General features: G+C 43.4%; 1 long non-coding RNA gene across 1 annotated transcript in view; it reads left to right on the forward strand.

Moving 5' to 3' along the window:
* The first annotated feature begins 786 nt into the window (after positions 1 to 786).
* Positions 787 to 8,383, forward strand: part of LOC111261625 (uncharacterized) — an 8,244-nt gene continuing 647 nt past the window's right edge. The window contains exons 1-2 of the long non-coding RNA XR_002681114.2: positions 787 to 2,191; positions 3,046 to 3,182. This is a non-coding gene — a long non-coding RNA (uncharacterized LOC111261625). The remainder of the gene's footprint in view (positions 2,192 to 3,045; positions 3,183 to 8,383) is intronic.

An 8,383-nucleotide genomic window follows, 5' to 3' on the forward strand; every position in this document is an offset into this window, starting at 1 on the left:
CGCGTGCAAATAACAGACATTCAATAACATTCTTATTAATTCAGGTTATCACTTTTAATTTGAGATTTTCCGATATCTCGGAATTGGCTCAGCACGTCAACATCGATAACATCTTTTTCGGCGTACTTGTTTGAATTTTCAGGGAACATAGGTCAACAGTTATTGTACGTACAGCCATATAGCGACCCTATTAGAAAAGGTAGTGCTTTTTCCTCAAGAATTATGACCTTCATCTAAGAGAAGCTTACCATTGCTGTCAGTCTAGTTAACACAGAAACAGCCATTCCCCGACCCCAGCTTCCTGCCAATGAGCCAGACAACGCACAGAACAGCAGCAGCCTAATGAAGAACCGGATTTTTATCTAGCGACATTCTCTTGCTTACCTAACTACCCGTGAACCTTGACGGCACGGTAATACACCGGCCGTGCACACACAGACAAACATCATTCGCCAGGACAAGGATTGCTTGAGCTGCGCTACGCCATAGCTCTTAGTAGCTCGATGCGGTTCCATGTGTCTGCCACCATACTTTAAGGTGGACAGCGATATCTCAACGAGCCAGATGTTATGTGGTAAGGTAGCTTGTAAAGCCGTATGGCCTAATAGCCACTGACCAACGTCCACTGTATAAGCGCGCGTAGACAAACTGCCAGTGCCTGTAGACCTCCAGACAGACGCACCTGTACAAATAACGTATTGCCACTATTTCATATTGTTGTTGCCTTTCTAGTTGCAATAGGAGGCTACACAAGTGCGCGGAGTAACATCAACATGGTGTAACTAACTCGATACCAAACATCTTTCTGTTTTCATAGACGATGAAAAGCTTATGGTCTGGCATGGTGTAGACTTAAGGCCTTGTCTTAAAGTGTAGGAGCAAGTGGGAGAGATGTTGGAGTTGTGTGTTGGATAATAGTTGGAGGATTCAGTAAGGTCGGAAGAGGGGTTTCTTCTTTGGGGGGTTGAAGCCTTAAGGCTCTGACGCACTCGAGTGAGAACTCGGGAGAGTTGATTGTTGAGTTGCTGTTAGGTTGTTCCTCTAAAGCGGGCTAAAGCAGAGGGCGGTAAGAGATGAGGGACGTGACCACGACTGAATCTCCTTTTCCTCTCATTCAACGAATGTCTGCCGTAGAATTTGAGAGGAGTTACTTGAGTGACGAGGAACGAGCACAACCCAGCCACCAAAAACCAGAGCAAGCGGGGAGTTGTTGCCCTTTGGAGGGCGAGGAACAGTGGGAACTGGACTGGACTTCTTTTGCGTTCCCTTGCTCCCGCATCTCTTGCTAGATCCCCACGAAAAAGCTTGTAGCAGGTTCGGTGGGTCGAATAAATCCGCTGTGGCTACAAGGAAAACTGCTATTTTGCGTTTTTCCTCCTTCCACTCACGCAAACATGCATTCATCCTTTATCGTAGTTCTCTCATAACCGAAGGGCAGATTAAGAGGAGAACAGGGAATGTAGTACATGGATATGTAGTCGCTATGAGGAGAACGGAAAGAGATGACGTGGAATGGGGACGTGCGTGTGGCAGGGTATTAGGCGCCTGTACATGTATATGTTTGCCAGTCTGTGTGGCTCTGCGACGGGCCAGAAGTTCAGATACCATAAAGAGTCGTGGAACAACCGCGACCAGCGCCATCGTCAGGAGAGGCAGACGGATCAAAGCGTATCGTCAACTTGGCACTTGGAACTTCTTTACGCTGCAAAAATGCTAGTAAAACTACTAAAGTTGAGAGCAAAGCAGTCGAGTATGCGCCTTATCTGTCCAGCGGCGCAGTGTTCGTACTGACAGATCACTGCTTGCTTCAGTAGTCCAGCAATAGCAACAAGGCAATGGAGTCGTTTTGATGGAGCAGCTGACGCTTGTCAAGCCGACGGCCACGGAAATGTCGAAAAATGATGCATCGCAGTTCTGTTGATGCCTTCTGATACCAGTTGAAATGTACAAAAAAGTTCGGAGTTCATCGAGATAAACGATATCCGCACGCGTGACTCTGTACATTTACGACAAGCTTGGGTAAAGTTGATTCTCGTGAGTTGTAATGCACAACTGATACTATAACGTAACGTTTTTTCAGGCATAACGATTAGGAAGAATTATCGAATTGGAGTGGAAACAGTTTCAATCATCAACGGATGTACGGAATGACGTGAACATTGGATGCGGGTTTCTTTCGTAGCAGTCAGAGGTTATTTGCTCATTGAATTCTATTATATTCAAATGCATTTACATACTGAAAGGCGGATTCATTTTCTTATTGATATTTACATTCATTTAGAAACGTTGTTTCTTGTTCCAGAAATCTATCAAGATTGCAACTATACTATATTTAAAAAGCAAATAGAAATTTATTTTTTTATTATTTTTATTATATATGCGACCAAGATAAGATGAGTTTCAGTACGAAGAGCGGATCAAACAAGAAGATGTATATATATATATACACCGTGTCAAAATACGTATTTTAACTATACCTGTTTCTAGCGTTCAGTTACTCGTCGCACTTAGTATTATCCGTGAACTATCATTGCTTGCAATCAATTTTGCCACAGCAAGAAAGTATCGACCATATGACTATTGATTAAATAACAATATGATGCACTCGTGTTTATTTAATATAAGATGTGTTCCGTATCTGGAAAATAAGCGGCAAGTCTTTTTAGAATTAATAATTGCATTGTTCGTCATAACTATTTGAGCTGAATTACCTGCTCCATCTGCCTCTAGTAAACATTGTCGCTTAGTAGAATAGCGTGTTAAACGTGTGGTCTTTGAGTCAAGGGTACTAGAGAAAAACAAGTGCAAAGTTAGGGGTTAGAGATGAACTGTGAGGAACTGAAGCTGGTGATAACAGAATTTAGAGGTACGGTCTCCTGCTAGCTCGTAACGGGCAAATCGAGCGAGCCTTTGAAACTGAGGAGGCAATTTAGTTCCAACCGGAAAAAAAGGGATTTCGCCAAATAAAAGGTACCGCAGCAAAAAGTAGAGAGAACCTGGTTTTCTTTGAGATTTGACAGCCTTACCGTCTTGTCCATATTGTAGGCCATACAAGAATTCCCGATCGACACCGAAAGGATCTCGAGAGGTACGACGACCTGACCTACAGTTATTGAGTACGCTAAGAACTACTACTTCGTTCCACTTGGTTCTGCTGCTTCTTAAACAAAGTCTGCTTGAAGGTCAGTGCTCTCCTTTTTTTCACAGAATATTTCTATTTCAATTGCACACTGCTGCTGCTTGGCAATCTGAATGAAGTCAAGTACATGGCTGGAGGGATAGTCATTTCAAAGTTTCCCAAACGTTGGTTTGCCGAGAGGGAATGTTAAACAAGCTGCTTGTACTGTTTCAAATCTCCAAAGACGCTGACCTCTTGTCCAAAGGGGGCTCATATGTCGGCAGACGATACACAGAAACCTTTCATTCCAACATAACAAGAAGGGGCAGAAAAAGAAAAACAGGCTCCTCAAGCTTCCGTGGCCATTGCGCTACTAGACTAAGTCTTGCACATCTTTTGCGAATGTATCTGCTTGAACTGCACCAATCAACTGAATGGCCACTCTCCAATGGCTCAATGTCGAACGAGGTAAACCGTACCAGATCACAGCAATGTTGTGTGTTACTAGCCTTGGCCAAGCAAAACCACTCTTCGCATGACTTGTCCTCATCGCTTTTCTTTTGCCCTTTCCACGTTTCTGCAACTTTCCGAGTTGCCATTAATCGTTTCAGTTGCGTCATTACTGTTGCTAGTGTGACAGATGCTGCCCCCTGTCAAACAGTGACGTTCGTGCCTATCGGCGCCGACTGTCGATATGAATGAATTATGGCGAACAAAGACGTTACAAAGGTGTTTCGAGCTGCTGGCAGCAGTAGTGAATTCCGCCAGTTTGCCCACAAAACCCCGTGGCGCGGTAGTTGGTTAAAAAGTCTGCTTGGCAGCGGCGCCAACAACTGCTTCGGAGGAGGAAAAGCTCTCCATCTCCTTCTGCAGTGCTTCCTACATGGAAGTAGGGCCATGCCATGTTCGATGAAGGTATCAAAAAAGCCAACTTCAAACGAAGAAACTAAATCTTTAGAAGAATACGAAAAGAGGACAGGACCACGACCGTAGGGGCACGTCTTCTTGCATGAGCATTCGACTTGTTCGTCGTCCCAGGAGAGCAAAACGGCTGGAACGACAAACCAGCACAATGTGTGCGCGAGCCGACGAAGACACCGCAAAATAAACAGGAAGGTGAAACATGGCACTTTACAGAGCTAAAAGAAAGTGGTTGCTAGCAAAAAGGAAAAAGGCTACTATAACAAACGGCGCTATAAGAAGTATATTCTTTGAGAAGGCTCGGGTTTAGGCAGAAAAGAATGTCGATAAAGGCAATATGCCAGTAAGGTAGACTCAGGTTCACATTGTGCCACCAGGTTCCCTTCGACTGTTCTCGCTGGATGTCGTGTCAAGAAGGGTCATGATTTTCTGATTTAGAGAACGCGGGCTCCAGCTTCGAAGCTCACAGACAGACAAATAGGACAACCCTCGCCATTCGCTACTGTGTACACAATGGGAGTGTGCCTTAGAGCGACGAGTAGTCAACAAAGATGAAGCTGTCACAAAGAGGCCCACCTTTTTACCACATTCGATTCGTCTGCCTGAGCTTCTTGCACTTTTACTGCAGCTTCTACGTCATCGGGTCGAATCTAAACTCGACGAAAAACTCCCCGACGAAAGTAACACCGGCGGCCGCAAAAAGCGATAGTCCGAGGACGGACGTAATAAGGTGATCAAACAGAAAGAGAGCATGAAGCATATGCAGAGGCCATAGGGAGCTATAGGGAAAAATTCATCTTCGCTGACATAACGATTACGTCGGCGTTGAACGTGTAAGGGATAGAGGGGATACAGAGAACTAAAGAGGTCGAATAAAGTCGTCGTATACGCGGAGAAAATTACAATGGAACTTTTATCGAACCTCTATTAGAATAGTCGGTATCGGTGTCAATAATTTAAATTATACAACAGTTTATGATGATGACCATACTAAGGTTTACCACTGATCTCCTGTTTCCTTAATTCGTGTCAACCGGTGAACCGAGATTGAAGATGGACAGGAGAATAGAGCCAGAGATATGAGGGTACCAGACTATTGTTTGCTAATACTTCGAACAGAAAAATAACATTAAAGACAAATAGGAACTCTTCCAGTAAAAAATTATTTTTTTTATACTACGTAAGGATAACGTGGATTATTATCCTTTACTCAAGATGTTAGTTTTCCAGATGTTACTTTTTTTTTATATAGGCTTTTCAATTATATCTGTACACAGCGTAGTTCTTAGCCTCTAAGCTTAAATATAGAGCATCTCCTTGCTAAAACATGCAATAGCTATAACTACATTCTACACGGTACATATGCGGCACAAACAGCGCTTGCTCTCACGCAGACATCTTCGAATTGCTTAACCATTTAAAAATAAATAACGGCTACTTTTGGGTACGATATAATGAATAGTGCAAACTAAAACATCTGTTACTTTCTTGAACCGGCTGACACCCATCAAAATTAAAACCTCACGTTATATCTAGTGATCGTGTCTTTCCGACGGCGTGCGTCATGAAAAAAAAGCTCTCCCACTCTATGCATAGTCAATTGGTACAGTATACAATGTTTCTAAGTGTTAATATCTATATCAATATACGATCAGCAGAAGTATTATATGCCAACACTTGCGTCACAAACCTGCAACACATGGCAACGTGAAGTCAAATAATTACTGGTTTCGAAATACGTTTCGAAAAGTTACAGGGTATTATCTGGGGATCGAATACGACTGCCTGTAGTTGATAAACCATTGCCCAGCTATCCTGCGTCAATCAAGTGTTTCAGACGGCCAACTTATGATGCACTTATGGTGAACAGTGCTTCATCTACCATTTAAGACTCAGCGTTCCGTTCGCTTAACAACATCCCGCAGCGTTCAGCGATGCGCACAAAAGTGCAATGCAAAATGTGTGGCGATATAGAACGATCAAGAACGGCGGTGAAGTATTAGGGAACATCTGTGATTAGGAAGGAGAAAGCTAACGGCGTGCATACGGCCATCTATAAATGCAGGTCGGTGGACCCTTACTTTCGGTAGATCGCAGACGCTTTACGACCACGTGTGTCCGCTTCGTAGTAGACTCGGCCGCCAAATGAAGTCATGGCCTTAATATTCGCCTGGCCTTGCTCTCGCTATTAAATAGCAAAATTGGATCTATTACAAAATCTAAAAGTTTACGACCACGCCAGCAATGACGGCGCCATTAAAAAGACTACACACGTGAATGTACACACATGAAGAAATAGAAGCATGGCGAGTGGGTAGTTTACAGGCTTGAGCTTCTAGTGGTAGCTACTCTGCCGGCAGCTAAGAAAAACCATTAACCTCTTACTCTCAGAATCAGCCCGGCCATTAATAGCCTAAAATATGAAATTTTAAGCTCGAATTGCTAGACAGTTTTACGTCAAAACAGCTGTAGCCACTTGTTCGCGACTGAATGGAACCTATGTCACGTTGCTCTACAGGTACATCGTCCAATCTTTTGTATAGATGTCGACCCGAGGCTTGCCTATTGCACGACGATACAAGAGTTTCATCAAAGCCTGTATTTCAAAAAAATAGGAAATACACCGGACACAACAAGGATGCACTGAAATTAAGCTCTGAAATGGAACCAACACTAAGTTTAGCAAGGGTGAGATGACAATGCGGTAAAAAATCCTCCCAAGTAAACATAGGAGAAACGTAGACGCATTAATAAATGAACCTGTACTATTTACTTGATCTTATCATAGACGTGTGATAGATGCACGACCCGATGCACTGTTTTGCTCTTCACCGAGGAGCGATCAACTGCCGAAACGAAACAGTCCTCAGCCTTCGTTCACAACCCGTTTTCCAGCCTTTAACGTTTATGCCTCTTTTTATTAAATATAAGAAGTGAAAGCACGTATAGCATGGTCTTTCAACAACTGGAATAACCTCTCAAATGGTTATCATCTGTAATCATTATGGTGGATTATTGCGGTTTTGGATCCAAGGCTTCAACTCGTTAGTCAATTTACTATAGAGAAAATTGACTTTGATATATGCTATATAAGCAATGAATGCTTTCCCGAGAGTTACACGAGTCATTTCACCGCTTCTACCAGCATCAGCGATGCCATTGCCACTACGGCTGCCTGCGCCATCATTATATGTCGAGATCGTATACAACCGAGTCGGCACCAGCATTCCACAATGAGCAGGCAGGGAGGAGGGCCAAAGGCGCAATCCAATCGACAGGCAAAGAGAAGGCAGCAGCTAGACAGCCACACAAGCTGTGTGTCCCCCATGACCGATCTCTTCCTATCCAGGACCGCTGTCAGTTGGCAAAAGCAATACTGAACAAAGGCGCAAAGGGATCTACCATAGGATGGTGGTAATGGGAGTTGAGGAAATTGAACCAGCTTTCTTACACGCAGATCAGCCGCGAATGCCTAGGGCCTAGGCCTCTACCACCAGCGCGATGATCGCCATCGTCACGGATTTTACTTTTTTCTTGCCCGCTTCATTGTTGTAATATGGCATCAACGTTTCGTGTAGTATTAACATCGCTAACGGAGGTTTTGCTTAATTATGGACTACCGATAGATCGACGGAAAGCTTTTTCATCTTCGCTGTTCTTTCATACAAGTGGGCGAGGAATGTGAGCAGGCACACAGCTACGGAAACACTGTTGGCCTACATCAGACAGGCCTACATTGATGGCGTTGTCATGGCGGCAGTCTCTCCGCGCAAGTCCACATACTACACATCGTTGTCCTCACTGTCGCTACCCTATATTTAGCTTCTTCGTTATTCTTCATTGAAGCTTAAGCTAATTGTTCTTGTGCCGCCAGTTAATATCTATGGACTGGCAAATCAGACGAGTCGCTTAGCAGTAATGCAATAGGCAGCAATTATATTCAGCTTAATTGCACCAACTGCGAGGAATTCGCTGTTAATGTAACTGTATGTAACTTGAAGGTTCACCGCCAAGTTAGACACGAAAACATAGATCCATCGTCACCTCACGCAATACCTGCAGTCTTTCATTAGATCCTATAGCGGTAACTACGATTCTTCAGTCGTGCTTGTTCTAGTGAAGTACCAATAAGACATCGTTAACTGTGAGATCTTGGCATTGGACTTTGATTTTTTGAATCAATGTTTGACCATAGTTAGTTCGGATGACCGTAGAACTTTCGTTACTACTATGGAATTGACATATTACCTAAATCTCCTTGTACAAAATGTTTTGTTTAGAACGCTGGGCCATTATATATATATATATATATATATATATATATATATATATATATGCCAGATG

Source organism: Varroa jacobsoni, unplaced genomic scaffold (assembly GCF_002532875.2).
Source record: "Varroa jacobsoni isolate VJ856 unplaced genomic scaffold, vjacob_1.0 scaffold_63, whole genome shotgun sequence".
Taxonomy (NCBI): Eukaryota; Metazoa; Arthropoda; class Arachnida; order Mesostigmata; family Varroidae; genus Varroa; species Varroa jacobsoni.